This window comes from Lathamus discolor, chromosome 6 (genome assembly GCF_037157495.1).
Source record: "Lathamus discolor isolate bLatDis1 chromosome 6, bLatDis1.hap1, whole genome shotgun sequence".
Classification (NCBI taxonomy): domain Eukaryota; kingdom Metazoa; phylum Chordata; class Aves; order Psittaciformes; family Psittacidae; genus Lathamus; species Lathamus discolor.
In genome coordinates, this window is record NC_088889.1 from 86,336,142 (window position 1) to 86,363,539 (window position 27,398).

Here is a 27,398-nt window from a genome sequence, read left to right on the forward strand (position 1 = left end):
GACAACAGCTATAGAATTTGCATCAAATAGTTCACGGCCATATTAAATTTAAAGAACTATTTTCTATCATTTAGCACCTTCTGAAAAGAAGTATGACCAGAGAGGGCAGATGAAATTTCATTAGCATGCCAAAAGCATGTTTTGAATGAAAAGTAACATTTGCAGAAGTTCCTCCTTGCATCATGCCTGTAGCACTCACAGAAGAAGATTTTGGAAAAATTATGCATTGCTCAACGAAAAACATAAGGTTTTTCCATAGAAGTGAGGTGGTTTTAGAATCTCGACTCCTCACAACATAAAGACCAGGAATTATTTACCTTACCCTGATTTGGAAAGGTTTCTGTAGGTGCAACCTGGGCAGAAAAGCCTCAAACAAGTTCTGCAGGAAGCCAGATTTAAATAAGAACAGGCTTTTTATCTTTCTGATCCAGGAAAGGATTCTTTTAGTAGCTGTGTAAATGTTGGGGGGTTTTAAGCATCCTTGTGCACACAGCCATGGCACCTCACAAGCACAAGTAATCAGGTAGCATGTGAAATCTGCAGCTGTAATTGAGAATAGATGCACCTTCATTAGCTTGAAACGTGGCTTAATTCACATCTATGTGATCTTTACATGTTTCACAGATCTATAGCCAATTCTGAAGTGCACATAAAGTGTTATCATTAGAAACTGCTGTGTAAGAAGAAATTGAACAATTTACTAAGTTAAATGAAAGCCTGTATAAGCACACAGAACAACAGGATTTCTGTAAATCTATTCTGTTGAATTCCACTTTTTAGCTTGCCTGCTCCTATAAAATACATACTGTAGTAGATTAAGATCTACAGCATAAATTAGTATCACGTTTTGTTTCTCATTTTCCCCCACCAGTATCACAGTCCTGAACACAACAGAAGTATTTAAGACATCACCGCGACTGCAGGCTTGGGGAATGCAGTTTTGCTTCATTTGCAACTACAGCCTGCCAGGAATTCTCACGTATCTTTTGGAGGATTTTTGCTTTCCCTCTTCCCATTAATTAACCCATATTCACCAATCGGGAGAAGATGGAATTACAAAAAGGAAACCCCTTGGAAATCATTGGTATCCACATCCCTGCGGCTCACACACAGCCCTTTTAACCCGTCCCCAGAAACACACACGGAGGAATTTTAATAGAAGGAGCACGAGGCTGTCGCAGCGCTCGGTGTTTTCATCGCCACCAAAGTCGTCTGCTTTAGGGGTGCTGCTGATTTCTTCTGAAGGTGAAACAGGCTTTGGGCTGCGAGAGGAGGCAGGAGCCGAGCGGAGGCCGGTTTTGAAATCCTTGCTGGAGAATTACATAAAAAAATAAATAAATAAAAAATAAAACCTCCCCAAACCACGAGCTCGAGCTCCTCCAATGAAAGAGGTACCACAGGGTGTAGGCAGGTTGCCAGGCGAGCTCGGCAGCGTGACCGCACTGCATTGAGTTTCTTTAATGAAAGCCAGGAAAGAACACATTACACAGTGTTTCTTCTGAGAGCCAGCTAGCCTCCAGTGATTGAAATCAATAAAAACAGTCGGCAAGGGGCCCAGTGGGGGAAGAGAGAAATCTCCACTACAGCATTCAGTTTGCTTTCCACTTTCTCCCTCCCCCCTAAAGTTAGACTCTGAAGATCACCATGACAAGCTACTTTGCTTCCAGCACTGGGAAGACGCTGGTGGGGATTTAAAGGAAGCGAGCGCTTTCCTTCGCCTCCCTATCTTTGCTCTCCCCCCGGCACGAAGGAAATTTAAGGCTTTTTTGGAATTTGAATCCTGCCTGGACAAACTTCACCGGACAAGTGCATCGTGCTGCATTTCAGGAAAGAGACGGATTTTACGGTTGGAGAATGCTAAAAGGTGAGAGGGGGAAGAAAAGCAAGAATCTGATTCAGCCAGAGCCCACGTGCAGGCTAGGATGTCCACCACGGCGGAGGGCACCTCTGAATCTGTGGGAAGGGCTACAAGCAAGCTCCTGAGGTCGGCACAATCCACATCCTAAAGCAGCCGGAACGTTGGGAACACGTGACCGACGCACTGACCCAGGTAAGCAGAACCACTTCTGTCGCACTCTGTACCACGTCCAACACTGAGGGAGACCTTTCTGCTTCCGCCTCTACAGATTGCCCCATGTCCTCTCTCGTTAACCTCAGGCACATTAACACTAAGCTTGTCCCATCTGAAAACATGTCCTGCCACTAATCCTCACTGAGCTATAAAACAGGCACAAAAGCCCTTTGTTTACCGTTTTTGCCTTGAATTTGCTAGCTGACAAGGTAGAACAAGTCTAGCCCCTCCAGGAGCTCCTGCTCCGGGGCCAGGAGGGCTCGCTCAGAGCAAGGGAACACGACTGACACCACACGCTGGAGCTGACTGCGATCTGAGAGAGTGCCAGTAATGAATTTCTAATATGGTCCATATTTATCTATTTTATTTATGTATTTTAATCACCATAGCAGCCACATACAGTACATACTTGCACCGAGCTCCATGGGCTGAACTGTACCATGAATTAGAGCAACGTGCATGCACAAGGGCTTGTCTGATTGTTTTGTCAAAAAGCTACTTGTTAAAACAGCCGAGGGGGATTTCTGGCACACTGTTCAGGAATGACTGACATGGTATTACCCAGCATGTGATATTCTGACATGACCCTGTGCATGCAGCTCTTATACAGATACCCCTATCAGAATGGCAAAGACACAATCACAGCTGTAGATCACAACATTCTGCTCAAGTTTTTAGTCAACTTCAGACTGTTTATCTAGATTTCAGTGAGACATGAAGGGTGAAATCAAAGCCTGCCTTTCTGCAAGGCAAGCAGAAATGATGAGAGCTACATCTCTTTTCCAGCAGTGGCAGGAATTCACTGGAACAGATAATAAATAGATGCCTGTGGAGCAAGAGCAACCATGCTTGCCCCCTCCATGCTGGTCACCATTAGGTGCTGACAGCAACAGACATGCTCACTGCCACAGAGAGCTGAGGAGGGACGGGATGCCTCCACTTCCACTCAATGTTTCGGCACCTCATTATCCCAAACCCGCAGGGTACACATTTTGGATGACTCTGATGCTAAAGATGAGGCTTCCCAGCATCTCCTCCATTTCAGTTCCAGCAGAGAGAACGCAAGAACTCAGTGCAGCAAGTGCATATGTATTTCTGCAGGTGCAATGTTGCTCTTCCTTTAGAAAAAACAGCCTGTTAAGGGTGATTTTATGATTTTCAAACCACATGGAAATGGAAATGACCCACACACTTGAACAGTGACCTGAAGAACACCTCCATAAGGGACTGTTCTTTTTTGCAGATGTTTAAGCATTTTTAAAGCATGAAGTGTTCTGATCAAGCTACAAAAATAGCTGAGGCTGGATTTAAATAGTAAGAAGTTTTTACGCTGATTTTATCAGTCCAGTTTTGAACTCTTCACACAAAACAACCACAAAATTATACCTGAAGGTGTCATTAAAAACCAATAATTTACAACAAAAAAGCAAAGTTGTGATTCCTAACAAAATACAGCCCCATATGAGTTTTTGGGCATATCCACAGACCCATGATCCACCTTTACGAAAGCTGTTCCATGTCTTGCCTGCCCCTGCACAGATGCTTTGCAGAAATGACAGCACCTTCATAGCTCAGGAATCACAGCAATCACTCCCACACCAACCAACAAGTCTGTTTTGCACTGCTCTTGGAGCTAAATTTATCCTTATGCAGAGGAACTCACTGAAGTCTTTACTTGAAATTTCAAACAAGGAAAGCTTAGGTGAGACTCAGACAATGCAGATCACTCGTACCCAAATTCTCAAGCTCAAATGATATTCCTCCCCATTACTCCCTCAGCAGGAAATGTAAATATTATCTTTAAAGCAGAGTGCAGGGTATCTTTGTTCAGTAATGCATTTTTCAGAAGCTTGGGGGTCTGAGTTTCCACAGCATCTCCTGATAATGGAATGTGTTCTTTTCAAACACACAACATAGAAGTGTTTTCTCGTTCAGAAGTTTTGACCAAAACCAGATATTCTGGCAGTCACAACTCAAAGCAAGACCTGTCAACGTTTTTCAGTCACACAATGTTATTAAAGGAGATTCCCTAAACAGTGACCCAGTCCTTCAGACTCTTCCTTTAGAGTATGGAGATCTTGAAGAATCCCATGTTGAGTTGGATACAACAAAATAGAACCAATGGGAATCTACTTCTCCTATTTCTACTAGTCTATCAAGTCCAGATCAACAGTACTTCATCCTCAAAACCAAATCACATCTGCACCACAGTTAAAAGCTCCTAACAGCTCATGCTACTTGTCCTTACAGCCACTTTTATTGGTAAAAGAGCTTTTTGAAAGCAGTATATAAGGTTTTGCAACAGTCAGCAAAGCAGATTAAATGAGTTTAAAGGTGGAAGAATAAACATTCTTTTAATCTCACCTATCAAAATCTTCATGAGGGGAAAGAGCTGGAATTCTACAGAGAAAGCAGAATGCTTATCCAAAAATGCTGAAATTCAATGATAAAAGTGCAAACATCAGGGTCTGCTAACCACTTGGGTAGCCCATGTTGGGTGAAACACAATACCGGTGTCTGTGCTGGTGGAAAAAGAGTGCTGCCACCCCTTTCAAACAAATATGATCTGACACTTCTTGGATACTGTAAAGCTTCAAGGTATCTCCTTTCCTATCTACACCAGTGGTTCATGTCACAGTACTGGGTTCACTCAGCTGCGTGTATTTAGTTTGCTCAGTCTCAAATTGACAGCTTCTCTGCTGCATGCCCATTCTGACTCAAAAGCGGAACATAATTAAACATACAGCTGGAGAAGGTACAATTTTCCCCCACCCATGGGAAAAGCTGGCGAAGCAGAACACTAGTTATTAAATGAAAAATCCATGGATATCAATCCCTAGGAAAGGTGGCTTTCCTTACAATTCAAACAGGAAACCTTACGTTTAACTCAAATGTTGTTAAAAACAAAAAAGCCATCAAAACATGCAAAAAATTTCATACCTCTTTACCAACAAGTTATCATTCGCTTGAGCTCTAGAGTACAACAGGATCTATACCTAGAGGGAATTAATGTCCTCGTGTATATACACTCTACTTTCAAACCTTCTGTATTCTCCTAGACCTCAACAAACGTTCTATTCATTAATTTCTTATTCAATAAAACCAGCATCACTTGTAGTTTGCTAAACTAACATCTTTAGGAAAACCCAGCTAAATATTCCAGAACTATTTTGTACACACTTGCATATACCTCAACTACACACACACGTATGCAGGAACAGGCAATCTCCAGTTTGTCATGAATGAGACCCAGAAGGAGACACTCAGGAAGATGGAGTGGGCAGGATTCATTTCGTTAGCAGAATGTTTCCATTCATGATTCAACAACCCTAAAATAGACACCTACAGCAACACCCAGAACACAAGCAGCCCCTCAACTGTCCTGTACATTCATACCATAACAGCTGAGCACCAGTCTATCAACAACCTCAACTCTTGTCTTGCCACTTGATTTGCTTTACAGTAGGATAAATGGTTTGGGAGACAGAGAATTGGACCTGAAGTTTGGGTATGAAAAGAGAGAAGTCTTAACAAAAAATAAGGAATGGATATGACGGACATTACAGATTTTTGCATTTGACTTTGTGCCCAGTGATAACCAGAGATGGGTGATTCAGATTGTGACAATTAATTTCTGTGAAATTATTAATCTTGTAAATGTATATAATTTCCATGAATAGACCTTTGAACACCTGTATGCAGAATCTGAACTTGTTTAAAGAAGCAAGTACTACAAAGCTCCACTTGTATCTCATGTACAGTTCAGTTCCCATTGAACATTCTGGCTTAGGATGTCTGAAGAAGAAAGGTAAAGGAATAACACTTCTAAGAGCTGGCACAAGTTACACGATGTAGCTTTCTTTCAGGTCTGCTTGCTGCTCTTCCAATCACAATGACCAAGTACCATTAGTTCTGTCTCATTAAACACAACCAGTAGGAATTCCATCCATATTTCAGCATTTTGAAAGTCTCTGAAATTAAAGTGCAACCCATGGCCAAACCCTGTTTATTTAGCAATGCTTTACATTCTTTCTGTTCTTGTGAGCAACCTTGATTAACTATACATCTATGATACTAACTCTTAGGCTCTCCAAACTTATCACACAGTCCTGGAATACTGAAATGACATCTGGATTTTATAGCATCAGGTGTGCCCTCATTACGCTTTTGGGAGGCAGAGCAGAAAATTGAAAACCAATTACGATTTAAGACCCTAAATTAAAACCTGTTGACTGTTTAGTAAAAATACCCTATAAAACTTGCTTGTATTTCATCAGACCACACTGAAAGATATCCCTGTAAAAGCAGCACAGCACAAGGTGTTGGTGGTGTTTGCTTATTTTGGAAGTAAGGCACTAGGAAGTCCACAAGAGATGGATTGCTGTGTAGAATGATAGACCTGGGCCCTACAGCTTCCACACAATGTAAGGCTGAGGAATTCTGCAGGAGAGAAACATAGCAAGCAAAAGTAATACAGTTTGCATAACATTTTTCAACTCTCCGCTGGTAGTTATTTTAGGGAATCAGAGTTCAGAAAGCTGCCATACAGTGTTGTAACTACTGTAATTAACATAACTGTTCTGGTCTATGCTTTCTAATGTTTAGATGCATGACTCAGTTCTAGTTGCAGTCAGGCCTTCTAAATTTCATATGTTTTTAAGCATCAGCAGAGCCTTCTGTTACTACTCTGCTAGGCTAGGCTTGGCCAAGGGCGAGATAAGGTCATTAACATCTTCTACATTCTACATTCGTTTATCTAACGACTAACCTAAGATGCCACTTCATAATTACTTTGAAAACTCCTGCTGCTCTAAAGCAAGCCACGGAGCTGATTCTAATGTCCAACCCGAAGAATGGTGATATATACTGGAGAATGAGAACGGCACACAAAATGGAGAGAAGAACATAAACTCTGCATACATGAGGCCCCCACTGGCAAAATACATAGAACGTTCTTAAGTTGACAGTTTTATAACTCTAAATGGTTTCACAAATGAAATCCAAACAAAAGAGCAGAGATGTACTTTAAATCACTCAGCAATTGCTGCTTAGAAAACCCAGCAAGCACTGACTCCAGCAAACAAAAAGAGCTGCTTTAAGTAAGCTTAATGAATGGAAAAAATGTCAGATTTTTTGTTGCTGTTCCTTCAGCTTTATTTTTCTATATTCTTGAATCTATACACATAATGATTCAGTTCACTCTGACAAATACCGTATAACCAACCATCAATCACATCAACTTTTTATATGTTGAGAGAAGTCAGATACCAAGTGATAAAACGAGTTCAAGCAGAGGGCATATGTTAAGCAGCTGTGAGTCCATTTAAGTTGTCTATATGCCTAAAAGCTTAATGTCATTACAGAGAGCTCTGATTTCTTCCTTTCTCACCTTCCACTGGAATATCCACATTATATATAATAGAAATTATTATCTTACAGGAAGAAATATTGTCACACAGTGACTGCAGCAGTACAAACAATATGCTTATAAATTAGATGTAGTATATTTTGCTTACAGTTCAAGATTACACATCCAAATACTTCTGTTTAGGCTCTAAAGAAAGCTTTGCTTATGAATAGAAGAATCTCAGGTAATAGTTTCAGGAACAATTTTAAACCCACATAAGTCAGTACTGCTGCCAAAAGACACACTCTCCATCTTCTCCCACCTCTTCCTTGGGTTGGCACAAGCATTTGAAGTCTTGTAAAGTCACCTGGGTTAAAATCACCTCTCTATCCCCTGCAAAAGGTTACTTGAAAACCAAATCAGTTCCTAATCGATTCACTGTGAATATTTCTGCCAGCAAAGGAGGAGGCGATAGAAAGGTAGAACCAAGTGGCTGTGCAGCCTGCAGGATCACATTTCTTTGCAGCCTCTGGCTCAAACAGCATTCCTTAAAATAAATATGTGTAAAATACGTAATGTAATAAAAATAAGTGTGAAACGCATAATGTTGTCATGTCTGTCTACCTTTCGCATATAGGGATGATGCTCTCAGCTTGACAACCCTCAAATTATCATAGAACTTTTGGTATTTGGTGCTTTTTAGGAGTGCCATGCACTGTACAGCTTTGGACTTTCAGTTATTTCCCTCTCTGGAACAGGTGGGGTAATACAAGGAGAGGTAAAAAAAAAAAGGCTGATGGATGCGCTAAACTACATGGAATACCACAAAGGGAAAATGCAATGGAAGAAAGGGAAACAAAGGCAAAAGTAAACACATGAGAAAAGCAGAACACAAAACGCTTGAGTAGTATGACTGGAATAGCTGTTCTTCTACATTGAGAGAGATCGCATCTCCCCAGACAAAGCACAGGACACAGCAGGTAAACAGAAACACCTCCAAATGGAGAACATGTAGCTCTCTCTGCTCGTTGCTCAGATAAGGATGCTTAATACTGACTAGAGAATCCAAGAACATCACCCCAAAGGCAGCTACTGTTTCTCCAAGTTAAGCAAACCGGAAAGCAAACAATGAGGTGGCATTTTTAAATATATGGTTCCTGTTTTCTTATGTAACCCAAAACTACCAGAATGTATGCCTCACATTTTTATGATTCAAAATGTGTCAGGCAGCAATCAGTCTATTGGGAACGCAAGAGAACCATTTTCCTTCTACACAGAGGGTAAGCAATTGTAGGACCATGACAACATGGACCAAATACTTCACTAGGTATTTGATAATTCTGATGAAGATATTTTTCTTGCAGACCCAAGCAAGTAAATTCAAAAACATCAATAATAAACTAGTATAGTAATTTATAAATGCTTATAGTGTACTGAACTCACATTTTCACAATACTGAAAGTATTAACATAAAAGAGAAGTCCCTCTCTGTCCTTCAATGAGCTACTTGTTCAATTATTTTCTCCCTTTAGATGATACTCTCTGGCTGCTGGAGCTGTTATTTGTTGAGTCACAGTGTTTAACTGCTCAGCATATACACTGACTTCCTGCCCATCAAAAACTCTGAAGCATAGCTTGGAAACAGCCAGGGAAACAGACTCCAACTGGAGCTGTCAGGTTTTCAAGCCTCTTCAAGTTATAACTGAAGGGAGAAGCTGTGTTTTATAATGAGCAAGAAAATCCCCTTCACTCACTACCTACCCACCAGTGTTCAACAAACACATCAGAAGCAATTTTTGGTTTTTGTTGCAAAAATGTGCGGCTTTGCTTGCTTATTCTGGGATGGATAATGGAATAAGTCAATTATTAAACTGCTCTAGTTGTTTAACGGATGACTGAGTGCAAAATGAAATTTAATCACCTAGCTAATTAAATAAACAAATGCTACCATCTAACAATAACCCATACCTGTAACTTTATTAAGATCTAATCTAATAAAGAAAATGAATTCTCTTCAGAGACTATACAAATACAAATAGATGACAAGGTGTGGTCAAGGCAGTTAAAGACAGGGAAGAACAATACGTGTTGCCATCCTCTTGTCCTTCCCTTTGTATTTCCTCTTGGAGTTGCATCATGTCTGAAGGCATCATTCAGTTCAGCAATTACTCTAGGCAAGCAGCAGTACTCTGTTAAAAATTAAACCCTAGCAATTGTTTAAAAAGCCCCATAATTATTTAAACACAACACACAATAATCACTGGAGGCTGTAACCTCACAGAGCAGAGCAATCATAAGAATCAATTGAGAATCTGAAATCTGATTGCAAAAACTTTAATATGGCCTATTAAAGCTCTTAAGTGATGGGAAGCATGATATCTAATAGAATCATATAATAGTTGGGGTTGGAAAGGACCTTAAGATCATCCTGCCATGAACAGGGATGCCTCACACTAGACCCTGTTGCCCAAGGCTCTGTCCAGCCTGGTCTTGAACACTGCCAGGGATGGAGCATTTACCACTTCTTTGGGCAACTTGCTCCAGTGTCTCACTACCCACACAGTAAAGAACTTCTTCCTTATATTTACTCCTTGATACTAATGATTTAAATTATTACTAGGATCTTAAGGCACAGCCATTGAGACAGAAGGCAATCAGATATCTAAATCAAACACCATGCTCAAAAAATAATGGAGAATTTCCACTTGGGAACTGTGTTTTAGTGTCAGGACAGAAGACAGCTCTCTGCCTTCCAAACTCACTCATTTAGAAATGTGTTTAACTCAAAATCAAATTGATGTTCAATTACCAAGTTACGTTTTCACCAAAAAATACATAACTAATACAAAAGTAACTCAACAGATCAACAGAAATAAATCTGACACACCGGTGTGCCTTTCCCATAAGCAAAAAGGTAAAAGAAAATGTCACATTTCTAGTATTAGAATCATAGAATCATACAATAGTTAGGATTGAAAAGGACCTCAAGATCATCCAGTTCCAACCCCCCTGCCATGGGCAGGGACACCTCACAATAAACCATCCCACCCAAGGCTCTGTCCAACCTGGCCTTGAACACTGCCAGGGATGGAGCACTCACAACCTCCCTGGGCAACCGATTCCAGTGCCTCACCACCCTAACAGGAAAGAATTTCCTCCTTATATCCAATCTAAACTTCCCCTGTTTCAGTTTTAACCCTTTCCTGTCACTACAGTCTCTAATGAAGAGTCCCTCCCCAGCATCCTTACAGGCCCCCTTCAAATACTGGGAGGCTGCTATGAGGTATTAGATAGCACTACAATTAGACTGTTCTTTCCCTAGTTAAATTACTAGAATTTAAACACACAACAGTGTTATTTTAACATGAATACACACAACAGTACGAATTATGTAAGTTGCAAAAACCTTTGTTTGACTAATCTTCATCAGAAAGGTCTTTTATTTTGACCAAAGTACTTGGGTCACTGGTACAGAAGTAATGACACATGGAAGTGTTCAGGTAAAAAATGTCTAATTCTTCAAACACTGCTAATTTGTTTTCTAAACTTAAACCAATATTTGATCAGTTGAGCAAATATTTGATATGCATTTAGCTAGTGATCTAGTTAGAAAAAGGGCAAATTTATATAAAAGGACTTTTCCCCCCTCAGTGACTACAGAATGAAAGTTAGGTTGAGCTCACAAGATTTTAAGATTTTTTTAACTGTCTCAGATTAGACCCTCTGAACAGATTATTGCTGTAAGAACACTAGTGGTAAATGGGAAATTATTTAGGAATAGGAGTGCTTTAACAGGAAAGAACAGATCACAGAATCACAGAATGGTTTGGGTTGGAAGGGACCTTAAAGCTCCTCCAGTTCTAATCCCCTGTCACAGGCAGGGACACCTTCCACTAGACCAGGTTGCTCCAAGCCCCTGTGTCCAACCTGGCCTTGAACACTGCCAGGCATGGGGCAGCCACAGCTTCTCCGGGCACCCTGTGCCAGCGCCTCAGCACCCTCACAGTACAGAAATTCTTCCTTATATCTAATCTAAATGTCCACTGTCAGCTTATAGCCATTCCACTTTGTCCTGTCTCACATTCTCCCACTTATACCTCAGCAAGGAGCTTCTCAGTAACCTCCCCATCAGGAGAGAATTTGGTGCAAGTAGGGAAGGAAAATATACATCAGTGATTAATATACTATTATTTTTCCATAATATTTAAATAAACATCCTTTTGAACAACACAGTACTCAACAAGTAAATATTTTAAGCACAAATCTATAACGTTTTCACACACACAAAAAAGATGCCATTAATAACATGCAGCTCAGGTACTCCTGAAGCTTTGTTCAAGTGCAGGTGCATGCTACTGCTTGCTAAAGCTTGAACCATAGAGCACCTATCCTCACTGCAGTGGAATACATCACTGTTTCACTTAGGTGAAAGGAATCAACATTTGACAGTAGAAACATTCCTCTTAAAATCAATGCAGAATTTCTGACAGGCTGCAAAAGACAGAATCTAAAGAAGCGAAAAGCATAATCATCTCAAGGTTTGTCTTCAGTTTAAAACTGGAAGTATGATCAAAAGACTTGGAAAAGGGTTGTTACTTGGAAATGAATAATTAACCCAGAATGCCTCCTAAACTGTTCAGCATATAAATTTACTGGAAGCAAAAGCAGAAAAATAACTTTCTGATACAGTTCCTCTTGCAAGCAATTGGCAAGGGGTTTTAAGCATTTTTATTTATTCAAAGAGTAGATGTACTGCCAAACTGTTTGTGTATCTTTCCTTTTGAGCAGAAAAACTGCTTTAAATCCTACATTGAGGGGTGTCAGAAACATAACCCATATAAAAAGAGCACACAGACCTCATAAGGCTTCTGAAATCCTACCCATAATAAAAGCCTTAAAAGTTTCATGACTTACTTTTTAGCTTTTTAGAACAAGGTTTGTACTTGGATATCAATCAAATCAGGGTTATTGGTCCTGCTACTGTAACTATTTCAAATATTATTAAGCCTCATTATTCTGTCTGTAAAGGTCTAAATCATGTCTTCTTTACAGAGTTACATGGTTACAGCAGGACACCAACTATAGGGTCTCCAAAATCCTCCAAAAGTTCCACTAAGGGAGATGAGATTTGTGAATTCAACTTCAGCATATGCTCAGCATATAAAGTTATTTAAGTGCTGTACAGTAAATAAGGCAGGAACATACGCTTTCAACACATTTGGAAGTAAAGTCATAAAAAGTCTTGTTTTGGCCAAAGTGCAATAATGTACAGGCAACAAATGCTGCAAATAGGAAGCCACAAAATCCACTACAAAGATGGAAAAGTTTGTAGCATTTCTGTGGCTCTTTCTCTAGACTTACACTCACAATAAAAGAAACCCTAGACCAGAAAATACCTAATTTGCTTGGTTAACAGGGCCTTTTGTAGCTGTGCCTCCATCTCACATGCTCATCTGTACATGAGGAATAAGCCACATGAGCACTTCAGTACATGCATTAACACAGAATCCAGACTACACAGGGCTCCAGAATAAGCAGAGAGTGGATTTATGGTATCAGTACAAGCAATGCATTTTAAAGACCTGCAGTGGCTCCACAGTAATTAACAACATCTTGGGATAATTGCTCACAGAGTATTTGGCTTGTGGTGACTCTCAGGCGGTGATCTTGCAGAAATCAGTAATTAGAAACTATTACAGTAAGATTACAAAGGCTTTGCCAGAACAAACACTGGACAGAGCATCATCCCTCAGGAAGAAATGGACAGAGCCTTGAGTGACAAGGACTAGGGTGCCTGCCTATGGCAGGGGGTTGGAACTAGATGATCTTAAGGTCCTTTCCAACCCTAACCATTCTGTGATTCTATGATGGGTGAAGGTGTAAGCTGCACTCCCACGCATTCCTCTGTAAATGCTTAGGTGGAGACACCTCTGACAAAGCTGAAAATACTCTTTCAGTACTCGTGTGGGGACTCTGGTCTACACAGACAAGCCCGGTTGTTTGTTTCATGTCCATGTTCAGCAGGGTAGGTACCACCAAGGGTGGGAAAGATCTCCTGGGTTAGTGCTAGGAACACTGCTTCTGGTACGTGATGTAGCACAGGGCTTCTTGGTGTCTTTTACTAAGAGCAGTACTACTGGTTTGATGCTAGTGTTTTGTATGATGCCTGGATCACTTGAGAAGCGTTTGGTATGAGATGTCAGCAGGATCACTGGCTTAGGCTTTCCGTTCTTGCCTACTGAAGGAAGAGATCTGTCTCCAGCTGCTCAAGACCAGTGCTCCCTTCTTTTCACCTTTTGAGTACATTGATGAGGGGGAAGTAAAAATGCCTGGAAAACCTGTAATGATAATTCAGTCTTGAACGCTTCTATACAGCTCACACGGCTGACATAAAATCACTCACAGTTGTGAGTAATTAAAAACTGTAACTCAACAGATGAAAACTGTTTGTGGCAAAACCACGGCTGGATCCTCCCTTGCAGTTTGTAGAACTGCCTAGTAAGGTCTGAACTTGTGTATTTGGCTCTCATCGTATCTGAAGGCATCTCAGCTCAAATGGTTTCCTGCTTAAAGATAACATATGGGACCAGAAAGAAATGAGTCTCCCCAGAGCTGTAGAATCACTGCACGTTCAGCACTGAATCACTACAGAACCCTTTAACAGGAATGTTATTGAAATGCCATGTCTAATGCAGATACCAAACCTAAACTAAACGTGCTGTGCTGTGCCTAAAAACTGCAACGAATGAAAAAGGATTCATCTGCTCTACAAAGAGGATCTGTGAAGAGCGCTTTTACCCTGGGAGCCAGCTTATCAAATATCCACTGTGGTAGTTTAGAAAGGAAACATTAGCATTTTTCTACTTTAAGAACAAAAGAGGAAAACAAAAATCTTTGACTACAACTCTCTCAGCACCAGATTCATTATACCAAGTCATGATAAACCCATATATTCCTGCTTACTGAAACACTGGTGGGTTAATATAGGGGGAAAAAATGCACCAAGGAAGTCAGAGTTTACCCACATTGTTCTTACAGTGGGGATGACAATGTAATAATTTGAATCTTTAAATTTTCAATATTATCTCTGATAGTTGTTTCCTTTTGCTCTGATTTACCATATAAAATCCCCCAGATTATAAAAATACACTCCCCTATTTTAGTGGTTTTGGCTTCACTACATATTTTTATTACCTTATCAGGCCTTAAATCCTAGGAATGCCCTTGCTCTGCCTGAAAGAAGAAAACTAAAAGGCTCTTATGTACACATGCAAAAAGAACACTTAGTATTCAACCCTTTTAGCTGCAAAATCAAATGCACCCAATGGAACACAACAAAGAATCAACATCAGACATACATTTCAAACATGTTACACAAGTGATCAAAGAAAAAAGGGACGAAACCTAAATTAAAGCTACTTGCATATCAGGCTCTGCATAAACCATTGAGTCTTTTGAGTGGCATAAATATGTTTCAGACTGCCACTAATGTGATGTTTTAATGGTGTGAGAACTATAAACAAACTTCTTAAAGATAGATAATAACCTATGAAGTCTGCTACGCCATTTAAAGGACCAAATAAACAAGTATACATCTTTCTTTTCCTGCCAAAAGCGGATGTCACACGAACCCTGGCAATGGATGCTACAGAGTTGAGAATGCCACTTTTTCTGGACAACAAAATGAAACCACAGAAACCAGCAGGAGAAGCAGCCAAGCTTAGCCACGATCCTATAAATACACATGCAGCACCTCAACAAGGCTACAACCATCATTCTCCTTCTAAGAAAATGATTAGTTGTACTATGCTGATAATATACTCTGAAATACCCAGGAATCAGTATCAGTTCTCATGTAATAATACCAGAATTATTATAAAACCAGAATGTGTTTCCACACTTCAGTAATAACATTCTGCTGTAAATTTGCAGCAACGATGTGTGCAGTGAAGGACTGGCAATACAGATCCAGAGAATTATGCAGCATCTAGTCCAATCCAGTTACCAGTGAAGGCAGGGAAGGAGGACACAGGAGGACACGTACTGAGTTACGATAGCTGACGCTGATAAAGGAGGTGGCTGGAACTACTCCTCGTATGAGCTCACTGCATACTGTGAGCATGACGCTATCACAGAAGTGCTTAATATGAAAGCCGACAAACAGATTCCTGTTATTTTGCTTGAAAAAAATCATTTACTCTGAAAGCTTTGTCTTCATATCACAAAGAGTACAATACGTAATATGTTATCACAGGAAAAGCATGTCACAAGAAAAAAACCCTTGATTTCATTTAATTTTAAAAGAGACAGAACTGGGTCAATTTGATATACTATCATGACTCTGATCTGTTTATCAATAATTACTATGTACTACTGCCCATAAGTCAAGTTTAGAAGTATATTATCCAGTGGTTTTATAATCAAGATAATTTTTACTACTGGAAATGATATAAACTTGGACAAGGATAACATTCAACATTATCAAATGGGAGGCATCAGTTATGATTTCTAGGCACAAGCAGTAATTGGGTTGGAAGGCAAAGTTCAAGAAAACAGTAATACTCTTGTGTATTAACAGAAGGACTGTTCTGCTCTGTAGTGCACTACCCAAAGCCATTTCCTTCCTTAATATTAAAATTCAGCCTTCACTCCAGCTACAGAAATTTATGACCACGTTCTGTGTATAGCTTTAGAAACAAACAGACCTGGAATATGAGACCCAGCATGTTATAAATTCTTAATTCAACTATAAAAGTCTGTATATGCACAAGTGCAGAATGCTTAAAACATGCAGAGTCGCACACTGTGCAACAGGGTGAACTATTGCTATAAACACTGCAAATGTCTTGGTCTCTAAATGGAGCTGTATTAATTACAGATTTGATGTTAAGATCCTAGATATCAAACACTGAGGAAACTGGGCCCACTCTAGATGAAATGGAGATGGGGAACTATAACCACAAAAAGGAATTCTTCACAAATTTGTCTCAAGCAGTGCTTTCCAAGCTGCGGGGAACTCACTTCAAGCAATATGCCTGTTTTTTCTAAGTGCCTTGTAAGCGCTGCCAAAAAACCTGAGCATGTTCTCCTAAGTACTGCTGCTGTTAAAGTCGGTGCCTTTGGCAGGACCTGTATTTGAAGACTTGCAGAAGACTGAAAACTAAGCTGTTGCTTCTAAACAGGGAAAATAGTTAGCTCACTCAAATCCTTAGCTGTTTTTTCTTTTGCTCCCAAAGAGCCACTTACCTCTGACTTGAATATCATATCTCAGAATTAAGCCAACAGCAAAGAAAAGGAAAAGGAAGTCTGGAAAGCGGAACAAAAGCATGTTTACTCTGCAAGGTAAATCAGGGAAATGGCTAGAAGGGCAGAATTATAAATCTAAATGCTTAGGCTCCAAACAAAACATTAAAACATCAAGCTCAAGCTTCAAAGAGTAATAACAAACCCTGAAGACCACAAGTCTGAAGGTATGCGTCTAGTCTTCATGCCTCCACATAACTCCTAGTAGGTATTTGTGTCAAAACAAATGGGTGGGCCACCAAGAACTGTGATGTAGCAATATCAATCACACCACTCCTTCCTCGTTGCAAAATCCCATTCTTCTGTGTCTCAACAACACATTCAACCCACCTCCAGCTTCTCCATCCAGGAGCACTTACAGTGCTCACTGCCCTTTCTTCCGCCTCTCTTCTACAAGCCTTACCCCTGCTCATTACTAATATAAGGCACAAAGCCAGCTCTCTTTTTCTATGCTTGTTTACAAGGCCATGTAGGGATAGGATGAGGTGAAATGGCTTCTAACTGAGAGAGGGGAGATTGAGCTTAGATGCAAGGAAGAAGTTCTTCCCTGTGAGGGTGCTGAGGCGCTGGCACAGGGTGCCCAGAGAAGCTGTGGCTGCCCCATCCCTGGCAGTGTTCAAGGCCAGGATGGACACAGGGGCTTGGAGCAACCTGGTCTAGTGGAAGGTGTCCCTGCCCATGGCAGGGGGTTGGAACTAGATGAGTCTTAAGGTCCCTTCCAACCTACGATTCTATGAAACCGTTCCAGCTGGCCATAGCACTGCCTTCAAACACCAAAACCAGCTTTTAAATCCAGAATAGCTTCATAGCCTTCCTACACTGTTCTGAGTTTGTCTCACACCAAACTCAGAACCACTATATTGCATTACCCTATGAGAATGAGGAAATAGGATGAGGAAGAAAAAACCCACTCAGTCCACACAGTTTGGCAGCAAAGTAGAATTGCCTAAATCCATCAAGTGAAACTGCATCTCAACTGTAAGGTCATTTTCAGTATTCAAATGCAATTTCCTCAATACTTTGCCAATCTGTAAGAAAACACCTGATAGACAATTAAAAGCAACCCTGCAGACACCCTAAGACTGATGCGTCTGCATGTTATCGGAACAAAAATCTTGATGTGCCCAACTTAGCATCCTGTACATGTTGTCCTGGCAGGTGCTGCTGGAGCTACTTAGATTTCAGAAGCAGTTCACTGATAGACAAACAGCTCTAAACTCTATTTGGGTAAGCATTCCAGCTTTCAAGCTTCCTGTTCAGCCTCTCTGAGAGCTTATGAATAATAAGAAAACTCACAAAATACCATTAAAAACTGGCAACTATAAAAGAATAGAAGCAGATTATTAAGTTTATAAGCTCAATTATAAAAGATTTCGACAAAACAGAGTGTGTAAATACATTGTCATTTATATAAAGAGTGATGACAAAAGCCTTGGGGGAAATACTGGCAATTCAGGCTGACCTTCAGTGATTGGGGACACATGCAAACCCGCTTCAGGGATTTTCCATGTTTTCTGCTAGGTCTCAATTTTTTGTTAATAAAAGGTCATTTTTTGCAATTTTGTGGTGCATTTTTGTTGTTGGTGGGTTTTGGGGATTGTTTGTTTTTTTTGTTGGTTGGTTTTGGTTTGGTTTTTGCTTATTTTTAACAGGCTACGGCCATGGCAAGGGCTGGTTTTCCTTCCTTTCTTTTACATTTACATTTTTAAAGCATGCCATCAAATACCTTCAGAAAGGATGTGGCACAGCATTCATTCTGCTGCTTACTCTGGATTAAGTCAGTCTTAAAAAAAGGATTAAACCCAACAAATAATGCCCTGCTCAACTGAGAAGCCCATATATTTCAAGGAGAGACCAAATGCCAGAAAGGACAGGGATCTGAGAAGAGCTGACGCACACTGTACATGTGAACCCAGAAACAGGAAAGTTCAGTGCCATACTAAAGTTGCCTACCAGAGAAGGTAAAAGATTTCTGTAACACAACAAGTTACGTGCAAAGGCACTAAACTGACACTAAAATGTGCAGTGACTTTATTTGTGGAGAGTAGGCTTACAGGGCTACAACACAATGGCAAAGGCAGCATCTGCCGCTTAGAAATACCAGCTGATTGCCTACAAACCTAGCATCTGTGCAGGTCTGTGTGTACTCTAATCCAGCATAAAAATATTAATTGCAAAGCATATCAAGTTAGGCACGTCAGCCTTAATATTTTCTGGTGATTTGAACAGAGCCAGAGGATAAGATAAGCATCTTTACAAATCCACTTGGCTTTACTTCAAATCCAAAAGCTTGTTTCTAAGCTGCGCAAGAACAGGAGCCCACGTAAAATCAAATTTGGAATGCAAAGGCAACCCAGTTCTGCTCATCATCCTCTATTCTGAATCCTGTCAGAAGCAACAGCTTTTTCTGTGCTCACTGTCCTTCACTGAAAGACACTACGACATGCAATTATTTTTCTAAGATTTATGTTTTCTTTCACTTTTTCAGAGCCACACTTATCTTTGGGACAATCTGCAAGCTTTTATTTTAAAAAGCATTGCATTTGTTAAGCTTACACTAACGAAGTATTACCCTTGGCGCTGATGAGTTAAAAATTACTGAGCTTTCTTTGCAGGTTTTAGGGTGTTCTTTTTTTTAAGCAAGCTGCTAAGCATTCCCCATTTATCAGTGCAGATCAGCTTAATTTGTTCAGCAGCTAAAACTTGGAGCGAACAACAGTATTTTCAGAACAAATACATCAAGTTAAAGTGAGGGCAGTTGCGGTTCATCTGAATCATACAACTGCAGATTTCAAATCTAAGCTAAGGAAATAGAGGTTATGACATCCTGCAGCTGGGACAAGTAGTGTTCATAAAGCAACATTAAATCAAGACCACTTGGCCAGTTCAGGCAGTTGCTTGTGTGGAAGTGAAAGATCCCAAGAGAGCATTAAAAAAAAAGAAAGGTTCTGGTGTCCTGACCAAACCCCCTTCCTTTACTTAATGCTACCAGGGACTGTTTCTTCAGAGCAAAGGACTGGGGAAGTTTGCTGCCAAGGAATTGCTACTGATCTGTTTACACCCAATCACAGAGAACAGGAATTAAACACTTTGTAAAATACTTGGGCAAGTTAATTTCAAAAGGTCTTCCCATGCTGCAAAAGCCAAGTGACTGTGCTTGCCATTTGGAGGGTTAGTTTTCAGAAAGAACAATTTGGTGATCTGATTCTGTGATAAGGCTACACAAATGCTAATAACGCAGAACAGTGGCAGGAAGAAGTAGCTGTGAGCTTTACCGAATCACAGAATCATTAGGGTTGGAAAGGATCTCTGGAGATCAACTAGAGTCCCTGCCAAGGGGGGTTGGACTAGATGGACTTCAGCAAGGCAGCGGTCTGCAGGCTGACAGTAGGGGCACACACACAGCTGAAGGTTTTCATTCAGTCTGGGACTCTCGGGAGACAAAAAAGGACTTGGTCTATTTACTTTCTAGTCTCCCGTTCAGTAGCATTTTAAAATCTATTTATTGATACAATAAGCTTCAATTAAATACCCAAGAACTGACATTTCCATTTTAAGCAAATGAAAACAGTTTGTGTTCTAAATTTTGTGAGACAATACCAGTGGCTGAAACAGAGGGGCCATTCACTGCTTCGCCGAATACCAGAACAACTGCATCTGTAGCTTTTTCTTTTAAAGCCAGGAGGAAGCATGAAACAGTAGCACTGATTGGAGACTTCCAGGACACTATCTAGATGCCAGTGTCATGCTGTGTAAACATGTGGATCCATCAGACGATTGCTGGAAACTGTGACTTCTAAATTTGATCTAGTGATGGGACTCATGCTGTTTGGGGGGGGGGGGGGGGGAGAAGGGGTTGCAAAACCACAGAAGGAAAATGCTTCAGACTTGTTAAAAAAAAAGTGCAATGTGAACAATGATGCATTGGATGGCCTGCAGCCTCTTAAGAGTCCTGACAGCCAGAAAATTGGCCTGAATTCTTAGTTCTCAAACTATTAAATAAATGCATAAAAGGTATTCCAACCTGAAAGTATAAAACCAGTCTCATAAAGATCATATTCACATGCAGAATACAAAAGACTTTCATTGGAAAGACAATCTGCAGCAGTGATTTATATCTTCTTCCATATTTCTACTGCTTGAGCCAATGAATCAGTTTTAGTGAAGCCTGAGCTGTAGCGCACCCCCCGCGATGCTGCTCCAAGGAAGGGAGGGGTAGTCACTGCCTTCCTTTGGTTTGTGCTGGCAACGCAATGCTTTTTGCTTTACAGTACTTAATGGTCTAAAACACATGTTGAAATTAATACCTTCATTAGCCATACAGCTGCTACTCCTTATCGCTTTCATTTTTTTTAATTACAGCACTGCAAAATTTTATGTTGTGATTCAGAATTATGTATGATTAATATGATATGTTACTTCTATTTGTTGGAATATAGAACACAGACCTTATAAATAAAATTCTACATTACATCTGACATTTGAAAACATAGTCCATTCTTTAAGCTATCTAGAAATACTATGCTCATTCTGTCCATGTTAAAAGTTCATTGCTAACTGATTAACTGGCTTTTTATTCCACTCAAGTTGCTTACATTAGGAGACTAAAAACACTGGGTTCAGCTCCCAGCAAAACTGCAAACGCACTTTAAAGCTGTCACTACAGAACTTGTTATTCATGTCCACAGGCTTAGAGATGTGAAGAGCATGTACAACTCAGCATTTCAGATATGATTCACATTGTGATTTAATCATTCCTGAAACATTGTTTACTACATAAAAGAAATTGTACTTCAACAATGAGTATCAAAAAGCAAGAAAATCAAATCAATCCAGAAGAGCTACTGAGTCGCTAAGGAGCAAGGCAGCCAGATCCACGCTATTCCTGTGTATCTGGAGGTCAACAGTAGCAGAGCTTCTCTTTGCTGACTGCTGGGTGACCACTGCAGACAGAACCCTTCTCAGTACTGCATCTTTCCATGCACATTAACAACTTGTGCAACTTAGCCAGCTGAATTCAGTGACAACCCGCATCTCTAATTCTAGTCTTATCAATACATATATGTATGTGAGCCACAACTATGGCGGTGAAGGACTGGATTAGTCAGGAAAGGCCATCCCCTATGCCTCGTTCCTACATGGCTGGAGCTCCGAGAGCTCCAGAACCCATTACAGCTGTTCCACACGTGGGACTTGGGGCAGCAAGAGGTATCAGTCAGGGCTCTTCACACCCACCAGTTTAACTACTTACATTCTCCTTTCCATCTAATAAACATAGAGGAAAGGAGCTCTCTACATCCATTTCTCTGCTCTAACGCATGCAGTAGCTGCCTTACCGGGTCCTTGAACACAACTTAAATCTGCATGAAAATACAAACAGATCTGCTGTTTCTTTGCATGAATTTGTGGCACATTCATCTTTGATCTTGAGAAGGGAGGCCAGCCCAAGACCACGATCAAACAGCCAGCCACTGCAGCATGGTTTTAAGACTGCTACAGTTGGTGTTAGGCAATTTCCACCTGTGTGGCACATCACAAATACATGTTAGCCATGAAAACCCCTTTCTCTTAAGATCATGACCACATAATAACAATAGTTTGTGCTTCTATTTACTATTCTTCATCAAATTATGAAACTAAAATTGCAAGCAAAATACTGGCTGCACTGTTTATTTTTCTTGGGTCCTTACATGCCAGCCGCAATATGTGAAACCGAGGGCAAAGAGAGGCCAGGCAGAGCAGGGGAGCTCCAACTGTTACACGAGGCAGTAAAAACCAGAACCACTGCTAGGAGTAGAGAAAAGGAGAGGGGAAAATGTGCATCAAAAAGAGATCAGATCTTTACAGACCATTACTGTACCTCTCAGTAAAACTTAACTACAAGAAGAATTTTTTCCCCAAATAAAGTATTCTGCTTACCTCAAAATTCAGTCGTAAGTCAGCACCCTTGAACTAGCTAATCTCTCTTTTTAGGGGAAAACTCGTCTATTCTTAAAAGTTCTCTTGCTGTCCAAGTATTACTGTTCAATTATTTATCTCAGCTAAAACCCTTAAACCTCTATAATGCCTATATACCTGTGCATATATATATATTTATTGTAAGTAGGGAAATTAGTGCTTTACTGACTTTTTCTTCTCTTTTTGATAAGCTACATCTGCATATTGAAATACTCGTTAGAAATTCTGAGTGGTCAGATATATTACACTTTTTATAATTTAATAAAATTTGCTTGTTCTCCAACATTTTTTCCCCCAGAGCATGCAAAGGAGCAAAGCTATACTCAGCAACCCAAGTGAATAAGTGTAACACAGTATGCCAAACCCACAGCTTTCTACCACAACAAACCAAGCTGACATTTATCATAGTATCATACTACATGACAAGTATTCCGTAACAGGACTGTTAGGTGTCAGTTTTAACCCACCAAGACTGACATTTTCAATGAGGAGGAGGAAGTTACAGTTCTATTTTTAGACTAATCTACAGCTTTATTCAAGATCCTCGACTCACCTCACAAATGTCAATAAAAACATCACCACTGGGCTACATTAATTCTATCAACTTCTCAGCTGCAGTCAAGTCAGAACAAGCAGCAATTCAACACCAAACATGAACAATCATGCTGTAGATTTTCTAATCGCTGGATGAAAACACTGTGTATTGTAAATGCTACGGAGAACATGGTATAGTGAGACATAAGAAAAAATGAAAGTGATCTGCATTTATCAGAATTGATGACATTTTAATTTCTTTCAACCCCTTACCAACAACTGTTTCACCCTTCCTTTTTCTTTGTTTTTTTCCTCCCAGTGGCTGAATCTCAGGCTGACACTCTCCTGGGCTGCACCTCATGTAAGTACAGCTATAGACATACACTGTGACCATCAATGTATATGTTGATTTAACCAATTTAAACAGTGAAAATATTTACCCACATTGGGACTTCTGGACATGCTATTTACTTCTGTGAAAATGTACTGGATTACGAAGTCCTCACTGAAGAGCTGGCCAAGACAAGCATTATGTACTTCCAGATTGTCCTTCTCAGAGATCACAAACCAGTGACCTAAGTAGCCTCATACAAAGATACATCCAATTTACTACATCTTTATACGTTTGTGAAATCTGGACTTCATCGAAGTCCATGATCCATGATTTTGAGGCACTCCAGGGCTTCTTGCCAGGCAGGAGAACCTCCGCCACCGAGAACTGCAGAAACAGACTGGAGGAACATCAGCCCTCAGAAGGTTCTAACTGGCATTATTTCTCCAAACTGCTTGTCAGTCCATGTGAAGGAGTCGAGGCTGTAATGCTCTCCCCACGTCCTCTATCGCTGGGCCATCGTGACAGCTAAAGCTGCCTGAAAGCCCACAGCCCACATTAATGATTTTTATACACTGACAAGAGCCCATCAGGGAGAAGGAGAAACACAAAGCCAACACGCAGTCAACCACCTTGTGGTAACTCCACAGGGAAGACACACCTTTAAGAAAGCCAAATAGATTAAAGGGAAAGACACACAAAACTTGGTCTTCTGCAAACAGCCGATAGCACCCATGTGAGTACTGACGGTGCAAACACCATCAATACTCAAACTCTGAGGGTGTATTCGAATGCAGCCTGAAGAATGTGCTCCAGGGCAAAGGCTGGCACCTGCTCACAGTCTCGCAGTGGTGGGGAGGAGGTGACTTGCTCACCCCAGTCTAGTTACTGAGCAAAGGCGTAGAAGCCAGGAATAACTTCATGTTAGTATCAGCTTTGCCAGACCATAGAATCATAGAATAGTTAGGGTTGGAAAGGACCTCAAGATCATCTAGTTCCAACCCCCCTGCCATGGGCAGGGACACCTCACACTAAACCATCCCACACAAGGCTTTGTCCAACCTGGCCTTGAACACCGCCAGGGATGGAGCACTCACAACCTCCCTGGGCAACCCATTCCAGTGTCTCACCACCCTAACAGGAAAGAATTTCCTCCTTATATCCAATTTAAACTTCCCCTGTTTAAGTTTTAACCCGTTACCCCTTGTCCTGTCACTACACTCCCTGACAAAGAGTCCCCTCCCCAGCATCCCTATAGGCCCCCTTCAGGTACTGGAAGGCTGCTCTGAGGTCCCCACGCAGCCTTCTCTTCTCCAGGCTGAACAGCCCCAACTTTCTCATCCTGTCTTCATACGGGAGGTGCTCCAGCTCCTGATCATCCTCGTGGCCTCCTCTGGACTTGTTCCAGCAGTTCCATGTCCTTTTTATGTTGAGGACACCAGAACTGCACACAATGCTCCAGGTGAGGTCTCACAAGAGCAGAGTAGAGGGGCAGGATCACCTCCTTCGCCCTGCTGGTCACGCTCCTTTTGATGCAGCTCAGGATACGGTTGGCTTTCTGGGCTGCGAGCGCACACTGAAGCCGGCTCATGTTCATTTTCTCATCGACCAACACCCCCAAGTACTTCTCCACAGGGCTGCTCTGAATCTCTTCTCTGCCCAGTCTGTAGCTGTGCCTGGGATTGCTCCGACCCAGGTGTAGGACCTTGCACTTGTCATGGTTGAACTTCATCAGGTTGGCATCAGCCCACCTCACAAGCGTGTCAAGGTCCCTCTGGAAAACCAAGCGCTGTTCTGTTCCTCTCAGCAAGTCACTTCATCTTTTTCGTGCTCTCCTATGTACAACAAACATAACGTTTGTGTGCCCAGTGCTCATCTCCCCAGTGTTTAATTCCCAATTTAACATTCTAGTCATAAATGCACTGCCTCCCTTTTACTTTGATAAAGTGCAGTCAATATCAATAGGTAACACTTTTTAAAAACTCATTTCCAACTATTATGAAACAGGAGCTGGATGTTTATGAAGTAGTTATTTTTTATGTCAATTTACCATAGGGCCTCTTCAGCCCCAGGCTTACAGCCAGAGGCCCCAAGGCATTTTTGGGAACGGAAACTTTCTGAGTTCAGCTCTTAACAAATTTCCAGCCTGCAGTATGTTTTTCATTAGTCTACATGGTGTTATAATAAATGATGCACTTCCTCTTTCATTTTATGATTTTTTTTTTTTTAAACATGCAACAGTTTTTCTGGGTCTGTTTTTTATTACTTTCAGTATACTCCACCACACTAATCTTAAAATCTATGTATAAAACCAGAAAGGAGTAAGATATCAGCTATAAGGTTCTTGTTTAAATCCTTCACTGAAGACCAATCATAAACCCATTACATGTATGAAGCTCCATGGGCAGCCATCCCTTTAGGGGCTATTCCATTATCCCAAACCCTAGAGTTGGCCTAGAAAAGGCTCCCCTAAGGTACACACTCAACTAAAAAACTTTGATCCCATTGGCCAGATACAAAATGTACAACAACCTCAGTAAGCCTCCACATAGCAATTACAAAAAGGTCCTTTTATTGCATAAAGACCAATCTGATAATAGTTCTGGGCCCTTCGATTCAAGAAAGCTCCCAGGAAATTAGAGCAAGTTGAATGGAAGGCCACCAAGATAACTGGGGACAGGAATGGTTGCCCTGTGATGAGAAGCTGAGGAAACTGGGGTTGTTCAAGCTGGAGAAGAGAAGGTTTTGGGTGGACCTAACAAACACCACGTTGCACCTAAAAGAGGCTTAGTTAACAGGCTCTTTACAACAATGTATGGTGGGATGAAAAAAGACAATGGCTTAAGTTGAAAAACAGATGGATTCCAATATATAAAGAAATATCCTTTTTTTTACCATTCTGACAACCAAGCTTTGACACAGGTTGTCCAGAGGCTGCACAGTCTCCATTCTCAGAGATTTTTGGGGGCTGGTCTGATCTCATAGCTGACCTGCTTTGGGCAGGAATTTGTAGAGAAGACCTCCTAAGGTCCCTTCCAACCGGAACTATTCCATGATTGATTCAGTCCAGCAAAAAATAGTTGAGATTTTAAATACCAGAATGTATCTGGAATTTAGACTGACGGCTTTTCTTGCTCCTTGTTATAATTCCAGGCATATTGGTTTGCTAACGCTGTGGTCCAGTAATTTTTTTAAATAATCCTAGAAACCCAGCAGTGGATATTGTTTAACCTCAGACTCCCAATTTCTTAATTGAAATCATAGAAATCTTCCAAAGCTTTTTGAAGCAAAGTTTAGATAGGAGAAAAGAGGGAAATAAAGATTTACCTTACTGGGGTTTGGACATGCAATGACAACAGCCATCAGTAAACCTCACAGTCAAATAACTGTGCCACAATTAGAAGACTTCTTTAATTGCCTCCTCTGTCTCTCCCTGAATGCAGCTTGTAGAGACACTCAGTCTAAGGGTGAAGTGCCATGATCCATCAGTTGTCACACTGGATTCTTCGTATCATGGTGTACAAATATGAATGCACTTATGAACAGTAGGTAACAGTGACCCAAACAATACCCCAAAATACGTTAAATCCAGCATTATAAACAAACTATAGTATAAGGGGAAATAAAGTTTCTTAAAAGAACCCAAAAAAACCCCAAAACCCAAACACCTGACTTTTCAGAACTCAGGTCTCCATCCTAAAAGCACAACTACCCACATTTAAATCAAGCCAAAGTTCTTTGTGAAGTCTTGTCTTACCCAGACCTACTTCTGTTGAGCTCTGCAGGAGGTCAAAAATAAATGCCTTTAATGCTGCACTCTCAAACATCAGCTCTGAAATGTTTTTCAGGAATGT

The 27,398-nt window shown here is 40.8% G+C and overlaps 2 protein-coding genes across 12 annotated transcripts in view; one reads left to right on the forward strand and one right to left on the reverse strand.

The window, feature by feature from the left end:
• The window catches only part of C6H7orf50 (chromosome 6 C7orf50 homolog), a 134,092-nt gene that overhangs the window by 34,792 nt on the left and 71,902 nt on the right, over positions 1–27,398 (reverse strand). The window contains exon 1 of one of the 11 annotated variants that reach the window (XM_065684466.1): positions 1,142–1,160. The exons of the other annotated variants lie outside the window; for them this stretch is intronic. The gene's annotated coding sequence lies outside the window, so the exon portion shown is untranslated. Of the gene's footprint in view, positions 1–1,141; positions 1,161–27,398 lie in introns of those variants that run through there. 11 annotated transcript variants of the gene reach the window in all.
• GPR146 (G protein-coupled receptor 146) overlaps positions 1,518–27,398 on the forward strand; it is a 52,589-nt gene continuing 26,708 nt past the window's right edge. The window contains exons 1-2 of the mRNA XM_065684454.1: positions 1,518–2,050; positions 23,533–23,574. The gene's annotated coding sequence lies outside the window, so the exon portion shown is untranslated. The remainder of the gene's footprint in view (positions 2,051–23,532; positions 23,575–27,398) is intronic.